The sequence below is a fragment of the Astyanax mexicanus genome, chromosome 9 (genome assembly GCF_023375975.1).
Source record: "Astyanax mexicanus isolate ESR-SI-001 chromosome 9, AstMex3_surface, whole genome shotgun sequence".
In the NCBI taxonomy this organism is placed as follows: Eukaryota; Metazoa; Chordata; class Actinopteri; order Characiformes; family Acestrorhamphidae; genus Astyanax; species Astyanax mexicanus.
In genome coordinates, this window is record NC_064416.1 from 16262501 (window position 1) to 16282400 (window position 19900).

The window sequence follows — 19900 nt, forward strand, 5'->3', positions numbered from 1 at the left end:
GTTACAGAATATGGCCACAGATGGTGATTAAATGGTCAGATAATATCAGTACTGATACCATTTCAAATAGAAATAAGAGGGAAGAGAAGAAACTGGGTTATTTAATAAATTCTCATAGAATGACATGAATGTATTGATTGATATAGCATAAAAAGGGTAATTTATTTATAAATCATAAATATATATATAAAGAAACCATAGAAGCAACATGGGAAAAAACAAGATTCTTGAAATAACCCATCCTCCTCTGGTCTACCCCAGATAGTGAAATCTCAGAATTTTCATTGTGTGCTCTGAGCATCCTGACCAGCCCCCAGATGAGTGTTTTCTGTGGGAGTGTTGATGAACCAAGGCTTTCGCATGATTCCCGGAAACAAACAATTCTGCTCCAAATAATGCAGGCCAGTTTTTAAAGCATTGCACATCAATGGCTCACCAGTGTATCTTTACTATTGCAAGGAAAACCACAAACAGGATATTTAGCAAAATAACTGCAGTTTAGCTGTGCAGCCTGAGTGCAGAACCTTTCACACTATAAAAATTCATGGATCAGTTTCCCCTGAAAAATGTATAAGCCTAGTCATAGACTTTATTTGCTATATTTTCAGTGGGAAATCTAAATTTAGAATGCTGTGTAGTCCAAGACCAAGTTTAATCAATGTCTGGAAAACTTTTCCTATTCAGTATGTTAACAGTAATTAGTCATAGCAACAAAGTTGAGCAGAAAACACAGGATTAAAATCAGATAAAATCAGCTAAAACACTAAAATTGCCATGTTATCAAGTACAACACTGGGAGAATCAACCTAGATAGGGTGTGCTATATGGTGTGGAATGTATAGGTGCAGCTTTTTTACCGGTCTGAAACCCCAAGTGGCACAAACACTCACATTTAAAAAATAAAAAAAGTTAATAATTACTGGTAAAATACCTTAAAATCTAAACCCATCAGCTAAAACAAAGAGCAAAACTCATTAAAACAAACTAAAATAACATGCCGGTAAATTACTCACCTGAGCAGTTCTTATAGAAGAGAGTTAAGACCAAATTAAAAAGCACAGCACATACTGACAACAGCATTTCTTCTCTGTGTCGGCCATCTTGGATTCCCTGCATTTAAAAGTTTAGCTCTTCCCCTATACTCCAGCCAGGCCTCCCATTGGTCAGCAGGTGGTAGAGTCAGCAGCATTTCCTATGGAGGGAGAGCCAGAGTGAGTGACACAAACACACACACACAAAAAAATGCTTGAAAGTAAAAGACATATTGGGGGAAAGTTCACTAATTTTAATTCTTGGAGAAAATGTTAACATATATGAATATTCTGTTTAAATTCAACATCTGTTCAAGTTCGAGTCATGCCCAAAAATAGTGTAGGCCAATCTAAAAATACTGCCATTCATGACTCATGGTGCTTGGGCCCTGCTGATTGTTATTTTCACCATAAAATTAATAAACCCCCCACAAAAACTAAATTAAATCAGCATGTTCATCTGTTCAGTAACACTGCATAAGTGACTTAGATGACGCACTCTCTAGTATTCACCTTCTCAACACTGGTAGTACTGTATAAAGGAGTCCTTCTGGTCAGCAGATGGGAATGAGCAATGTTGGATTTGAGTTATTGAGTTACATATCAATCAATCAAACAATCAATCAATCAATCAACCAATCACCTTTATTATCACTCAGGAGAACATTGAGGGTGAATTTTGTTTACAATAAAAAACATTAGAAAAGAAAAAAATGCATAAATTAAAAAATAATAATAAAATAGAAAAATAATAATAATAATAGTAAAAGTAAATAATACAATAAAATGATAAGAGTGATAAGAAATTATAAAAATGAATAATAATGAACTACGATCATAAGAACTAAAATAAATAAATCAATAACTTCATTTTCTGAATCAGTTTCTCTGCTTTTGCTATTTATAAGTATATGTCTGAGTAAAATGAATATTGTTGTTTTATTCTATAAACTGCATTTCTCCCATATTCCAATTAAAAATATTGTCATTTAGAGCATCTATTTGCAGAAAATTAGAAATGGCTGAAATAACAACAAAACTAAACTCAACTAAAGCAATTTCATTTTCATAAAGTTTTAAGAGTTCAGAAATCAATATTTGGTGGAATAACCCTGGTATTTAATCACAGTTTTCATGCATCTTGGCATGTTCTCCTCCACCTGTCTTGCACACTGCTTTTGGATAACTTTATACCACTCCTGGTGCAATAAATCAAGCAGTTCAGCTTGGTTTGATGGCTTGTGATCATCCATCTTCCTCTTGATTATATTCCAGAGATTTTCAATTTGGTAAAATCAAAGAAACTATTTTTTTTAAATGGTCTTATATATTTTTTAACTTTTACTCTACATTTTCGTATCTGTATCACATGATTAAAATGTAAGTCATTCAGGGTAAAAAACACAGACAAACACAGTAGTGGCTGAATAGTAAGAGTACTAGGTAATTAATTACAAGGTTGTGGGGTCAATTCCCAGGACCACTAAGCTGCCACTATTGGGCACTTGAGCAAGGCCCTTAAAACTCTCGGAACCAAAAGTGCTGCAGCACGGCTGACCTTGTGTTTGGATTCCAGCTTTTAAACGCTGGGTTATGCAGAAAAATGAGTGCCATTTTACTGTAGAAGTATAAAGGTACATTATTATTTACATTAATTTTGCACAATACTAAGCTTAACTCCTACCAAAGTTAAGGACCACACTAGGACCACAATTTGGTGAGAGACAATACTGGTCCATGTCAGCAGAACCATGGTTCGGTTTATTTGTAGTATTAAAAAAACACTTTTTTAGATGGTTCTGACTTTTGGGACCAATCAAAGGAAGTTGAGGCAGGCTATCATCACTCGCTAAACATTACATGAAAATAAAAGAACTAGTGTTCTTTCAAAATCCAACTCCCCTTTTGCATATTTTCATGCTATTTATTGTGTTTTTTCATGCTGCAGTATGTGGGAAAAATCCTAACGCTTGTGATTGCTGTATCTACTGTAACTGTAGATTAACCCTAGAATGCTAACGATGGGTAATTTTCACCCACACAATTTGATTTTCAATGTGATTTTCATTGTGTTGCTGCTGTCTGAGTTGCATGGGGCTTTGGGGAGCTTTAGGGAGCTCATTGATGTCATTGATGTTACAGGTGATTCCCTCCTTCCATCTATGTTTTTTTCAAGAGGCATCCGTTCAGGTGATTTTCATCCGACCTTAGTGATAGAGAGTAAGATATTGTATGGGTGTAATTTACCTGATGTTAGTATTTGTCTGTTTAAATCAGGTGCTCACATGTCCCAGGAATAAGTGGACCAACGACCAAGTTCTCAGCAGCATTATTTATTTATTTTTGTTAGGACATTACCTGTTATGGATTACCTGATTTTCCAGTAATTTTTCAGCTTTTTACAGGGTCATCTTTGGTTCATTTTTTTATTTTATGTGATGTTGTATGTTGTGAAATAAAAAAAAGGCATCCAAAACTTGTCATACAGTGTATACCCAACATTAGTGTTCTATGGTTAACCCTTATTTAACACATATAAATGAGAAACAAGGGTAAACTGGAATGTGCACACATACAAAGGTAATCTGATTCGGTACAACACCTGAAAAAGGATTTTGCAAACCAATCAGTGTCAAGTATAGGGAAACGTAGCCCACATAGGTGATGATGACAGAACTAAAGTTCTTTAGTTAGCTCACTAAACTAAACCAAAACTGACCATATTAAATGTAACTATACAATGCAAGACACACACATAAACTTTGGTTTAGATACCGGGTTTGAAAACATTAGAAAAGAAAAAATGTATATATAATTTTAAATAAATACAAAAAATAATAATAGAATAAAATGTTAAGTGATAAGAAATTTTAAAATGACTAATAAAGAGCTAAGATCGTAAGAATCTTAATTAATGAATGAATTAATTAATGAATTAATGAATAGACCTCTGAATCAGTTTCTATAGGTATATTTTTTGTAAACTTATTTTATTCTATAAACTACATACAACATTTCTCCCAAATTCCAAATAAAAATATTGTCATTTAGAGCATTTATATGCAGAAAATAAGAAATTATTGAAATAACAAAAAAAAAAGATTTGGGTTTTACTCAAATAAGAGATAAGAGTTGAGTTAAGGATAGAGAAAGGTAAGAAAGCAGAAAACGGAGTGTGATATGTACTCATGCATAATGAATTCATCCTTGGATGCAGGAAAAATCCTCTTGCTGTGTCAGCTATTGGTAGTGTGGATGCATCTGTGCACACACATGAGAACACAAGCTCCCACACGCTTCCAGAAGCAATACAGAGGTGCATCTACGCAGACGCTTCTGGCCCTTGAAGGTGTGAATGAATAACTTGGCAGACACGTTTTGACTAATTAGCTATCCTGCTGTGAATAAGGCAAATGTGTGTAGAGAGCTGATAACACACACGCACAGACACACACACACACATATGCACACACACAAACACTAAACTAGACGCTCCTCAAAGGGATCTATTCACATTTACCACTAAAAGGTCAGCATCTGTGCAAAGCTACACCTAATTACAGGTACCGCAGAAAAGTAGGCCGCTCAAGACAGACGATTCCTAATTAAATACAAAAGCCTAATTGAAAGTCACAATCGCTGCTGCTCTTACCTACAATTGGTCAGACGGTGCAGGCCAGTGCATTTAGACATGTAAAGGAAACAAAACATCTGCCCGAGTACATCTTCCCACCCTGTGGTTATTGTTTAGCATCATTACAGTTCCTAAATACATTTAATACATTTTACTCTTAAAGCTCTTGAAAAATAAGAACACTTAAAAATGATGAGTTCCTTTGATTTTCCCAAACTGAAAACATCTAGAATTTAATCAAGAGTAAGATGAATGATCACAAGCATCAAACCAAGCTGAACTGCTTGGAATTTTGCACCAGGCGTGGCAAAAAAAGGTTATCCAAAAGCAGTGTGTAAGACTGGTGGAGGAGAACATGCCAAGATGCATGAAAACTGTGATTAAAAACTATTTCAACTTTTAAACTTTATGAATATGAACTTGTTTTCTTATTCTTGCATTATTTGAGGTCTGAAAGCTCTACATCCTTTTTTGTTAAATCAGCCATTTCTAATTTTCTGCAATTAAATGTTTTAAATGACAATATTTTTGTCTGGAATTTGGGAGAAATATTGTCTGTAGTTTATAGAATAAAACCACAATGTTCATTTTACTCAAATATATACCTATAAATAGCAAAATTGGAGAAACTGATTCAGAAACCGAAGTGGTCTCTTATTTTTATTTTTTTTTCCCAGAACTGTATATAAATTGCTCTTAGGTTCACTGATCTAAGAATCAACCAGCAAACCCAAACCGCACACAATAACCTTCACTTACAGTAGAGGGACAAAAGGGAAAGAGGCCAGAGGCCTATTTGACTATGGATATCTAAAGACAAGCACAAGATTGAACTGCAGTGCCAATCCAAATAAACACTCCCCGCAGCATATGACACGTCCCTCTGCTCCGCAAGCTTTGCCAGGAATAGTATCATAGTCGTGGGGGGGCACGGGGTGGGGGGCTCTCTTTGACTGCCTCAGGATGAGAGCAGAGTGCTGGTGGTTGACCCCCCTCTGGGTTCCATAGATTTACATTCAGTAGGACAAGGCCCCCTAGTATGGTGTGTGTCTGTTGGGAGAGAGGGATGTGTGGGGTAGATAGACAGATAGAGAGAGAGAGGGAGAAAGAGAGAAGAGGGAATGAAAGATGGAGATTCTCCCCTCTGACTAGCTTGCAGAAGTTGCAGACAGATGCTGTGAGTTGCAAAGCTGGAGGAGGAGGAATGCCTAAACAGAGCGTTGTAAAGACAGAAGCCAGAGAAAGTAGGTCTGGATCTACATACAGTATTTACACAGAGCAGGAGAAGCCCCCAAACCTGCCAGGGAGAGCAGCAGGAGAGGGGGAGGGGGGTGGATGGATGGGAGCTGAGAGGCTGGAGAGACAAACACACTTTGTTTTTTAAGACTAACTGACTCTACTGCAAAAAAAAAAACAACAGAATTTGGCATATTGCTATGTTGATCACAATTTTTATGTTTTAGCATTATGACCACTGCCATGCCTGCTATTGTGTAGCATCCCTTCTTCTTTTAACAACAGTCTGTAAATGTCTGAGAACTGAGAAGACCAATTGCTGGAGTTTTGGGAGTTTTGGTTGTCCTACTCTTTCTTGTCTTATGTACAGTTTAAGCCTGGATAAGTTAAATTGACTTGAATTTTTTGAGGCAAATGGTTTCCCCATTTTAAGTATTGTTCACATAAAACTCATGATATTACACATAAATGGTAAATGTATTTAATCGTTTTGAATTAATTTAAGTAAAATATAAAAAAAAAAGTTTTAAGTGTTCAGAAATCAATGTTTGGTGGAATAACCCTGGTTTTTAATCACAGTTTTCATACATCTTGGCATCATGTTCTCCTCCACCAGTCTTACACACTGCTTTGGATAAATTTATGCCACTCCTGGTGAAAAACTTTAAGCAGTTCAGCTTGGTTTGATGGCTTCTCATCATCCATCTTCCTCCTGGTTACATTCCAGAGGTTTTAAATTTGGTAAAATAAATAAAACATCGTTTTTAAGTGGTCTCTTATTTTTTTCCAGAGCTGTACATCAGCCAAACAGCCAAAACAGAGTTAGCAGCCCAAAAAGTGATACTTGCTCTTACAGCCTACATCACAGAGGCCAGGCAAGCTACTTAAGATAGCCTGGGAATAATGTCTACACACTGATGGTGAGTGTCAGAAAATGTGGGACACACCCAGGTATGCAAATAGATTGTGCCAAAAGACCAATAGAAAAAAAATGTGGCAACAGATTAAACTGAGTTATTATAAGTAAATTCAAATAATCAAAGATCTACATTTGAATGTATATGTGGCCACAGATGTTCATCTAATTTAAAATAGTTGAGTAATGTTTGGAAATATACAATTTTACATAAAAACAGACTTAACTTTTTTTATCACAACAAATTGTGGGTTTAAAGTGTAGGAATCTAGATGCTCAACTGTCCCGTGTCCTCCTGGCTGAACTTTTCATTTCTAGATGTGCCAAATGTTTTCTATTGGGAAAAGGTCAGGCTACAGGCAATCTAGTTCAGCACCTGCAAGTTTAGCCTTGCCTTGCTGAAACATGCAAGATCTTCCATGAAAGAGACATTCTCTGGATGGGCACATACAGTGTTCTATACTTTATATACATTATATACATTTTTACTCTGATTATGTATAATTTATCATAGCATAATAGACAAAACAGCATGCAAGTATTGCAGCTGGTTTAACCGTATACCCAACAACAGCTTCCTTCCTGTATGATCTCACATCCTTTCACAGTCCCTTCAGAGCTTGGAACGATTGTCTATTGTCAGAATTCCCCCAGTGAGGGTTCTGCACTGAACTGACAATCCCTTTTGAGGGTTCTATATGGATCTGGCGACCTATGTCCAAATCTTAACATGTTGCCTTCGCATGTGTCCGCAATTCCCGTGATACAAGATCTCATCACTCCCCAAAATATGGATTAAACAATGAAGTGAAAGTGGTTTTGACAAAAATACAAGACAGACTTAAGTTAGAAGACTGTTAATGGTTTTATTAAAACGTTTGAGAAGCAAAGCTACACAGACAAGCCACGTATTCTTGTGTCTTGTCTTTTTCACCATGTTTATAGGTGTTTAATCTGTTTGCACCGACCCAATGCAGGAAGTGAGTGCAACAATACCAAACATACCAGACTTATTCCTGACTGTATTTGGGACTAAAAGTTTATGAAGAGGTGTGCCAACAGTTCCTGAAGTCTGATGGGAGCATGTGATTGGGTAAAGTAGCGGTGGAGGTGGGGTGGGAACAGGCCGAGCGAGATCTGACCGCGGGTGAGTAAGACGGAGGGTTGGGCGAGGTGGCGATGAGCGCGGGAGACAGCAGGGAGAGCAGGACAGCCATATGCCCCATCCCTCTGGGGCCTCTGGGAGACAGGAGACAAGGTGACGCACTACACACACTCCTCACCGCGAGAGCACTGGAACCTGATCAACAAAACCACACACTCCCAACCCGCACAAACACACAGCCACAGGGGAGGCATTCCTCACACACGTAACAACACAGCCACACTGTACACAAACACACACACAAATAAACAGGAGGCTGTTTAGATATTGAAATATTAAAGCGGCTCAAGTACGGCGTGCTAAAATGAGTTCAATTCATTCTATTTACTTCACATTTGTTCCCCCTGAAGTAAAATACGGCACTTTGAGGAAAAAAAAAGAAAAGAAAACAGTCGTGGCAAAGATTACATTAGGAGAGCTAAAATGCAAAGCAAGGGAAGCAAATATATATTTTTCCTGTTTATTTCCCTGCATATATGCAAGCAGTACTTTTATCCATTTTATTAAGCTTTCATAATTCTGCCGCAGCAATAAAGTAGCGCACAAAAACACACGACTTCAGATCATAATGGGCGACTGGTTCTCTCATATCGCAGGCTAATGTGTGGCCTCATTAGCGCCGAATTAGTCCATTAGCTGTGTGTGTGTGTGTGTGTCTGTGTATTTGCTACAGGAGGATCAGCTACGGGTACGGCCCTCCGTACCGCATCTCTGAGTTCTCCGAGTTCTCCGAGTCTCCTCCACACATCACCTATCCTCCCTCTCTCCCTCGTTCCCTCCCCTCGCCGTTAAGGGCCTTTGATTAAATAATAAATGATCAATATCCACACGGCAATCGCCACGGTGACTTAGTGCGGCCATCGATCGGGGCCAGGAGACGTGATGAAAAAGGGCCACTGTGACAGGCCGCATCGTCATGCATCAACTCCCCAGACTCGCCGGCCCACTCGGGAACATCAGCAGCCATTTGTAACTCGGAGCAGCAGCTCGCTCCTCACAGCTCACAGGGTTTCTCTACAGCTATCCGGCTCTTCTTGTGAAAATGACATTCTCAGAAACAACCTGCCTGGGTGGTTTGATTATAGCTAATATTTATACACACAGTCTGTACAGTGCATAAATATATATTTAAGGAAAACACTTTTGATATGTACTGAACAGTGCATACTGAAAACACCCAACAAGAACTGACAACTATCTTTTCTAGAATGGTTGTCCCAACATTCCCAACATCCTATGTAGTTTCCCCCATCATTCTCACTGTTCTAAAAAAAATTCCACACCATTCTCAACATTCCAGGATGTTTTCCCAAAATTCAAACTGTCCTAGAATATTCTCCCCAGCATTTACACTGATCTAAAATGTTATCCTTATTATTCTAGTAAAGTTTCCCCTCTACTTCTAGGAGGTTCTCCTTACCTTTTATTCTATTTTAGAACAGTCCCCCCACCATTTTCACTGTTCTAAAATATTCTCCTCACTGTTCAGACTATTATGTAATGTTCTGCCCTCATTCACACTGTTCTTCGGTGTTTTCCCCACCATTCACACCTGATATATGCCTGATCCAAGTCCACTCAGGCCTGTTCATGTCTGCTCGGACTTGCTCAAGTCCGATTAGGTTTGTTCAAGTTTACTCAAGTTTACTTAAGTACAACTAAGTCCGTTCAAGTCCAATCAGACTTGTTCAAGTCGGATTAGGTTTGTTCAAGTCTGATTAGGTTTTTTCAAGTCCACTCAAGCCTGCTTAGGCCCATTCAAGTCCACTCAAACTTGTTTAAGTCTGATTAGGTCAGTTTAAGTCCACATAAGTCCATTTAGGCCCATTCATGTCCGCTCAGACTCCTCCAGAAGTCCTGTCAAACTTGTTCAAATACGATTAGGTCCAGTCAAGTTTGCTCAGACTCATACAAGTCTGATAAAGTCCATTCAAATCTGATTAGGTTGGTTCAGGTCCACTCAAGTCTATTTGAGTTCGCTCAGGCCCACTCAAGCCTGCTTAAGTCTGATTACGTCTGTTCAAGTCTGTTCAGGTCCAATTAGGTCAGTTCAGGCCTGTAGAGCACCTTTTGAATGTGGTGGAAAGGGAGATTTGCATCATGGATGTGCAGCTGACAAATCTGCAGCAACTGCGTGATTCTATCATGATAATGGACCAGACACTCTGAGGAATGTTTCCAGTACCTTGTTAAATCAATGCCACGAAGGATTAAAGCGGTTCTGAAGGCAAAAGCGGGTCCAACCTGGTACTAGAAAGGTGTACCTAATAAAGAGGCTGGTAAGTATATATTTTTTACATGAAGTTCATATGTAGGTGTATTCTTATTAACAGCATCCTATAGCAAAGGGTTAAATACATGTAAATGTGTAATGTACACTTTTTCATGATAAAACTGGATTGATATTTTAATTGGTAAAGAAGGATTAATGCAACATCTAGTCAGCCAAGTCCTAAAGAGTACTTTAAACACAAGATTTCCCCCAGGATTTGTGTGGAATATCAGGAATATAACAGTGTATAATTTAACATTCTTTGCTGCAACCCACCAAAAATGGCTGAGTGATTTATCTTACAATCCTCTCATCTGCTCGTAATTGATTAGCAGCTGATTGAAGCACAGTGATGTTGGATGGTCTACACAGAGATATGGAGACACAGATTCTCCTGATTACAGCACCCCCCCCCCCAACCTTCACACACACCACACACCCACACACACACTCACTCACTCACTCACTTACACACACATAACATCTCTCTCCCTGAAAATATGACATTTTTTACTTACTTGAGATGTATAATAAAAACACTCATAAGAAGCTTAAGATTTAAGTGCATCTTGATGCAATCATTACTCAGAAAAAGGGTCTGGCAAATGTAAATGCTTCTTCTCAGTGTCAATCAACTCTGTGTCAATCAACTGCAAAAACTCACTAATGCATAAGCGTGGGCATGAAGGGAATAAGAGTGCAATAAAATTCAACAAAATCAGGATCAATTCTTTTTCAGCCCATTTGACTTAGTAAAAAAAATGATAATGAATGAGCAGGTGTCCCAAGAACTTTGTCCATGCAGTGTATGTCCCATATTTGACAACTGCCAACATAAAAAAAGTCACTTGGATATATGTATATAAGGTAATTCCAAATATTCAAATCCATAGTGGAGTGTCAGTCCATATCTGGGCATACAGTGATATGCACATTTACAAAAGTACATGGCATATTCCGTCAAATGGGTGACATTTCTGTCCCCAGGAAATTACATGTATAAATGTACACACAAAATAACTTTAAAATACATTTTATTATTAAGCATAGTGTCATGTACATTGACCTAATTTTAAAGTAAGATATGTCATTAAAAACCTTAATAAAAACTACCTAGAACACTGAAAAAATAGCATTTGTTACCTGTCCCTACTCTCTAACTATAAACTTTACCATGGAGTATAATTATTAAAATCCTTCAGAGATTTGATTATTTTTTTGCATTGTTGTGTGACTCCAAATCCTATCCATGCTTTAAAAATATTTTTGTTCATAATAAATTCATAATATTTAAGTTAAAATACACACTTTTTCAAAACATAAAAAGTAACAGGAATGAGTGCCAGTAACAGTAGTGAGTTCCAGAAACAGAAATGGAATCTGTTCCTAATATAATCTGTCACACTTTACACGTCAGTCAATTAATGTTAGCATACTATGTATACATGTTACTGTAGCTAACCCTACAACCATTCTTAGCTAAAATATTATTCAAAATAAATGTCTCAACTAATGATTAATTGGCATTAGTTAAGGCATTATTAAGCATTATTTAATTTGAATATTTAAGAACTGTGAATAATAATACATTGATGTATTATTTTAAAAAAAATATTGTAATAATTATTAATGACTTAAGTAGTGTCAAATCAGTCATGGGAATTCTGTTGTAAGTACTGTTTGTTGATACCCTTATAGTAAAGAATAATCAAAAACATAAAGTATACAAAATCATATTTAATAACAAGTGATGCACAATTACTAACCAAGTTGGTGCAGAACTGCTGTGGTTGCAAGCAGTTAGCTTGGCGTTAACTTACCAATTACTAGGCTGACTAGTGCAGCAATTAGAAACACTACAAATGGAAAAAAAACAAACATGAACATAACTATTATGATTAAGTCACACTATACTCACTACAGTACAGCAACACACACTGTTTTTGATATAAAACTATTTCTAAAAGCTGTGGTTGTTTATTCATTTTTCCCCCAATATAGCTGGGCCAATTGCTTCTCCCATTCAGCTGCTACTGGTGATGCAGCATTGCTGAGTAGCATCACAGCGTACCCGGAGAAAAGCGCAGCGACTCAGTTCTGATACATCAGCCTCACAGACGCAGCCTTGTGCTGAGCGACATCACCCATTTGAGGGAAAGAGTGTCATCTACCCACCCAGAGAAAGCAAGACCAGTTGTGCTCTCTCAGGGCTCTGGCAGCTGATGGCAAGCTGCAAGACTGGGATTCAGATTGTAGATAGCTGGAATACTTGGAGCCCCGCTGGACCACTACTGTGGTTAATAGCAGTGAGGTGATTTAAATGATCGAGCTAGCTTATATATGTAGTTAAAGCTACAAAGCTAGCTAACAAAATAAAAAGATGATAGCCTCCTTACTGTGTGCAGTCTTTTTCTACTTTATTCAGAGCCAGTTGAGGTGATGTTTATACATAGTTGTGATAAAACACTGCTAGCATTAGCATTACTACTGTTTTTAGTCTTTAGTTCATGCTATTGATTATGGACATAAGGTTTACATGTGAAAGTTTAGCAAAATATAACATTTATTTGCTTCACAGACAGAAGCTGTCTGGATCTGGGACTCCTGCTTGATTGTTATATATAGGCCTATGTTTCCAATCAAAAATTGTAAATGTAGGCCTATATATAAACTTGCTTTTGAAGGTATTGCTTGCAAGGCAAGAGTAAAATCCTTGAATGCAGCCCTGTAATTCCAAGTAGTAGCAAGCAGAGCAGCGAAAGCTGTGAAAATGTGATGCAGACTGTCAAGGGTCTTACATCAGTGTGAAGTTTCTCAGTCTGAAGAGTTTTTTTAGGACTCTTGCAGTCGCCAGACTGTCACGGGTGAATCTTTGAGTCGTGCTCTGATCAAAGTTCGCAAAAGAACCGGTCATTTTCTAAAGTCTTCTGCAGGTCATCCTGTCTGGACAGAGTTCTTGGGGCCGTGCCGATGGACACAATGCTTTTTATTACAAACTTAAAAACAGTTTAATGAGGCAAACTGTTAAATACCTCCAAATCACCAAGAGCATTTCCCAAATAGCACTGTGCAGTAGTGCATAGAGTAACAGTCAAAAAGCCCAATGACTCCAGTAACCTAAAACTCCCACTGACCACAAGAGGATCACTTTACTTCAGTTACTGAAAACTGCATCTACTGCACATAGACATTAGAGCTGAATTTTATTAAGGAAGTGACGCTGAGAGCACAGCTTGAGTGCTCAGATACTGATGACAAATAGGATGTAATGTGATTGTGGGTGAGTTGCTGCAAGTACATTTGAAGTCTTTCACTGCAGTAGAAATGGATGTGGTGACTAAGACCATCTCCCCCGTTCTTGCAGGAAGCTGAAGGTGTGATGGAGAGATGGGAAACGAGCTCAGAGGTAATTTAACTTCACTGCCACTTCCTGCACTCAGAACTTTCTGAGAACTCAATCAAAAACAGCATCCAGAGTGCACTGGCTTATCAACCCTGCAAACGTACAGGAAAAATACAGTAAAAAGGCGTTTTAATATGATAGTCACAGTAAATATGAATAAAAAAGAAATGTGAAACTTTATTTTTACTAAAGCAACAGACCTTTCTGGTGAGAATGTGTAAAATTTGCAAGTAGTATGTGGAAGAGTATGTTTTCATGCAGGTTAATGTACATCAATTGAGCGTTAAATGTTGTGCATTCCAATATATTGTTTTGTTATTTTTTATTTGATTTCAATTTATGAAATACTGTTAAAAATGAGAGAGTGGTTGCAACCAACAAACCAACAAACATACCACTCAGAATGAGCAGATTTAGAAAAAATATCTAAGATATGATGCAATGATATGTCACAATCTCAGGACAAACTAGACATTGGCAGATGGGTAATCCAAAAAAGAGTTGTCAAAAAAGCCAGGCAAGGTCAAAAACAGACAAAGCAAAAACAAGCACATAGAGACCAGACAGAGACATGGTCAAAAAATCAGGCAAAGGGTCAAAAATCTGCAAAAATACAGTAATCACAGCAAAGGGGAAAATGCAAAAACAGAAAAAAGGGTCAAAAATACAAAAGTGAAACACAAAACTAAATGCTAGGTATGTTTAATAAAAGTTTTGGCAATACTTCGCAATGGGCAATCAGTCACAGCTGCAGGGGATTAAAAGTCAGGTGACAAATAGCGTGTGAGCTGTCCATGATTCGTCGAAGAGGGGCATGTGACTGTGGTATGAGAGGGAGTGGGATTCTGGGTAGTGCAGTCCATAGTAGAAAAAATAGATCCAGGAAGTGTGACACAATGTTTGTGTCAGAACAATGATTTTGTCTCTCCCAGGTTATAATACTATACTGATTTCAATTTGATAGAAAGAAATATTGAGGACAGTTGCTTTAATTTTTAAGGGTTAAGGATTATAGCTTGGGAATGGGCACTGAAGGAGTGAGAATATGCAGTGTGGTGGTTGTTGAACAAAGGGGAGGTTAAAATGTAGTAGGGGTGAAAATAATGCAGTAATAGGGATTTAAAAAGGATGAAAATACAACTATAAGTAAATGAGTGCAGCTCTAAATGAGCTTTTACTCCCCATGCTTTTCTTTTTTTTTAACAGACACAAATTTAAAATTTAGCATCATTTAGATCAGAACCGTGCATTAAATAACAAAACTGTAAAAAAAAAAAAGAAATTAGAGAAATCTGGACTTGGAGTTGATGAATGATGATACCTTGAATCACGATTGGAATGAGTTATGTGGCAAAATCTGGCAAAAAAAGTCAAGAAGAAAATAACAGTCAGATAACAATATCCGGTTTCACAATACACAACCATAATAATTCATGAACAGTGCTGCAGGAGCTCCTATGGACCATATTAAATCGGGTTCACTGTGAGGAACCAGTCAGAACATAGCAATGAGAAACAGGAAAAAAAAACAAGCATTAGAATTTGAGACACTTCGACAGGAACCAGAAACCAACTTTGATGGCTGGAGAGCTGGGTTAGAACATCTACAAAACATGAAGCAGGTCTTGTGAGAGTTCCTAAACTACAATGGTGAGTACCTACATACAAAAATATTCCAAGAAAGGGCAGCTAGTGAACAGGTCATGCTGTTACTGGGTCATGGGTGCTCAAGGCTCATTGACAATCATGGTTTAGGTTTAGATTTAGGTGCCAAATACAAGAGGAAACCTTCAGAGGTCTTGTGGAGCTCATGCATTTTCTTTTCAGATTTGTTTTAGCAGCACAAGGGGGCAAACACATTATTATTAACCTATTAACATGTCTTGACACGTATACGGGCTACAGGTTTAGGTGATACAAAACCCTTATAACTTATTTACATTCTGAATATTTAAGGCCTTTGAAATCTCCTACAGAAAACTTGTGACTGTTTTCTCTCTACTCCACTTAATAATAATTTCAGATCAGTAACAGGAATCAACCCAAATTCTGCAGGTTTGAAAATAGACGTAAAAACTAGACAAACACAATGAAACTAAAGGTTTGGAGGACATGAACTGTTGGCTCAGGAAAGAGCCAATTTTATGATTTTATTCATTATATTTTGACACTTGTAGATTTAATAGACTATTTTTCAGTATTTTTGGTACCACTTTAAAATAAGACTTTATAAATGGTTTACAATTAGTTTATTAATGGTTACTAATTAGGTTGTAAATGCCTTAAAAATCATTAATAATCAGTTATAGCACATACGTAGAAAGGGCAACAATGACCTGTTGTTTGCCAGATAGTGAACCCACAGCCATCTGTATTGTTGCCCTTTCTATGTATGTGTTATAACTGATTATTAAATATTTTAAGGCATGTATAACCTAATTAGTAATCATTTATAAACTAATTGTAAGCCATTTATAAACCCTTTATAAAGGTAGTCTTATTTTAAAGTGGTACCGTATTTTTTTAATACAATTACAGTTATGCTTTTCAGCAACGTTTCTTATCAAACATTAACCCTTTTTATTTAATGCTTGAATAGAAATCCTCAAGATTTAGGGGTGTAATGTTAGGCACACAATGTACAAAAATTCTGGACTGTTAAGGGGCTTGCAGGTGGTTTTAATGGTCTGGCTCATCAGTGTAAGTATTTCCACAAATTTAGCCATGTTTTACTTTCGCATCAATACTCTGAACACAGCCCCAGGCCTCACCCTAATCTCCAATCAGCCAATCTCATTTTCTGTGTGAGAAATTTCAGTTACAGAACGCCTCAATGCCCCAAGAACGCTCATCTTCATAAGCTAGTAACAATAACAAATAACAAGTCACATTTTCAGAGATCTGTCATTACGCTTGTCGAACAGCATCGTTGGCTGCCACCACTGGAGCTGCGGTGAACGAGGAGGCTTAAGCCTTTCTTTCCCCTCTCGATAAGCGCATTACATATCTGAGCCATTTGCATCTGGATTGTGGATGTCTGCGGCCCTGCTGGAGACAAAGGCAGCGGGAGGAGGAGTAGGACTGCAGCCATAGGTTTACTGACATAACAGTCATTCACAAGAGGGCTAGAAGCACTGCCAAGCAATGGAAATGCTCACCAATGATTCAGATTCCATAGCTTAAAAAAAAAACAAAATAGCATACATTCTTGTTTTCGGCAACAAAAAAAAAAAAATTAGTATGTAAGGTAATTTCAGCTATTTGAACAAATTTGTCTTCTGCTGATGCAAATTAATTAATCATAAACACACACACACACACACTAATAAAAATGTTTGCAGATTTTTGCTAAATGCATATTTTGTTGTGCTATTCCAACAGGACAAAGTTCGTCCACATGCTGCTCCCATCTTAAGCGTTTGCCTTGAAGAAGAGCATATACTATGCCATAGACACCCACATCCATAGACCCCCTACTGCACAATCTGCAGAAAATTCATGCATATTCAAGCTACATGGGTTGAATTGTCACAGGACAACATAAGGAAACTCTACAACTCCTTGATAAGATGCCTGGAACCAATTTACAGTACTTTTTGCACCGGATTATAAGGCGCACTATCAATAAACGACTTTCTGGTCTTTTTTCTGGTCTGTTTTTTCTACTAAGGCTGGGTGCAGCAACAATAGCATTAGCAGCTAACCACTAGTGCTAGCTAGTGTTAGCGGTAAATGCTGCACGACCTGTGATTCGCTGAGGAACCCTTAGTGTTTTGGTAAGCTAGGGCAATATTAGCTAACGGTTCATCCCTTATTTTAACATGGTAAACACGCAGACTACAGTCTGATATATCTTGATCACCTCTGAATAATGAAAGAGCTAGCGCTTAACACGGTTATCAGGTAATGCTAATGCTGCTCCAAAAGTGCTAGATGGAGTTAGCAGCAGGCAACGGGCCAATAATATACTCAACTTTGAATGGCAAAAGAGTTAGTGTTTAGCATAGGTAGCGGATAATGCTAATAGTGCTTCGGAAGTGCTAGCCGCGGTGAGCAGCAGGCTACAGGACAATAGTATACTCAACTTTGAATGGCAAAAGAGCTAGTACTCAATGCAGTTAGCAGCTAAATGCTAATACTGTTCTAGCCAGGGTTAGCAGCAGTCTACTGGCCAATAATACACTGCAAAAAACAAGATCTTATTTCTTGCTCTGATAAGAATATCTAGTCTTACTAAGCATTGTAAATGTAAGATGGTTTTAGAAATAATTATCTTGTAAAATCTTACTTAGAATGTTCACCTTATTTTAAGTCATTTGAATTCAAAATAAACACAAAAAAGTCACCAGTCAAGTTATTCTGATACTTGTGTAGAAATTTAAGCTACAAAATAAAATATTTTTTTTGCTCAATTTAAGCCTTTATAAATAGATTTAATCTAGTTTTTGCCAGTGGATTTTTTTGCAGTGTATACTCAACTTTGAATGGCAAAAGAGCTACTGCTTAGTGCAGTCAATACTGCTCCAGTCTCAGTGCTGGAGAAACTTTACTGAAACTCCTTTATAACACTGTACTTCAACAGAGTGGTGTTGCTGCTCCTTACAACCTGACTGGTAAAATTCATGCATAAGGTGCACCAGATTATAAAGCACACTGTTGATTTTTGGAAAAATGAAAGGATTTTAAGTGGACCTTATAGTGTGAAAACAGTGCGAATGTCCCTGTTTGTCATCTGATGTAACAGAACTGGCACATAGTGTTCTCCTTCAAGCGTGTTCAGCTGTCCAGTGGTGTTTTGCATTATCAGCAGTTTGAGGAGATGTGGTGGAGGTAGATTTTCATGACTCAGAAGAAGCAAACGCTAACCTTCACCCTCCCTGCACTGGTAGCCTGGTAGTGTGCTGAGGGAGTCAGAGCTACTGAAACTGGAAATGACTAAAATGATGATTATTATTTATTCATAGCAGTAAATAATTAACTAATGTTATGTGTAAATAATTAAATAAATAAGACTCCAGAAGCACAGTCTGCAACTTTATTTAGTTAAAAAGAAAGACCTGGGTGGGATGAGATCCTGAACCTGAGGAGTGTACCCTGAACTTACAGTGACTCCATTAACTTAAAAAACTATGCCCTTAAAAAATGCTTGTTTAAGAGTTTTTTTTTTTTTTTTTTCATGAAAGCAACAGTTATATATAGGTATCTATGGACCAACTGGGTAACAGTTTTTATTAATGATATGTCTATAAGATGCTCTATTATATCTATTATTACATTTAAAACACAATATATGTATATTAAGTCCACATTCATAAGGCTTCATAAACATGTATGAAACATGTATGAAAAGGGCATAACACCTTATAGCCATGTTTATTATGCATTATAACCCATGATCATATCATACAATGAGCTGGGTTTTTGTTATGTTATACAGTACCAGTCAAAAGTTTGGACACACCTTCTCATTCTCATTTTTTAATTTGTTATTTAACTTTTTTTCCTACACTGTAAACGAATACTGAAGTCATCCAGGCACATAAGGAACACATAAGGAATTTAGGTGGCTCTTATCTGGGGTGAAGCTGTTAATTTTTTGTTTCTGAGGCTGGTAACTGTGATGAACTTATCCTTTGACCATCCTCCTTCCATGGGATGAGCCAGATGAGAGCCAGTTTCATCATAACACTTTTGATGGTCTTTGCGACTGCACATGGGGTTACATTCAAAGCTCTGGAAGTTTTTCAGATTAATTGACCTTCATTTCTTAAAAAAGTATATATTTTTTCTTAACTTAGTTGAGTAGTTCATGCAATAATATGGATTCGAACATTACTCAAATAAGGCTATTGGTAGAACTTGCTATGAATCCTGTATTTATAATGCATTAGAAACACATTTATACACACATTGTATTACTATATATGGTATACTTCATACCTTATAATGATTGTCGTACCCTTGTTTAAAACTCACAAGGTCCTATGGTGGGATAAATAACATGTTATTAAGTACAAGTATGTGACTTCATAAACACATGTTATATAATGCCTTATAATACCTTTGTATCTGTTTATAAGAACATTGTACATACTGGTGTTGTAATGCACTATAACACAGGTCTGGTATTCTTTGTATTACATGTTATAATGCTGTATAACATAGAACTTTAATTTCTTAAATTACACTTTTATGAAAGTATTTCAAGTTAAGTGTGCTTTGTCATTTTGTTTCATGTATGCT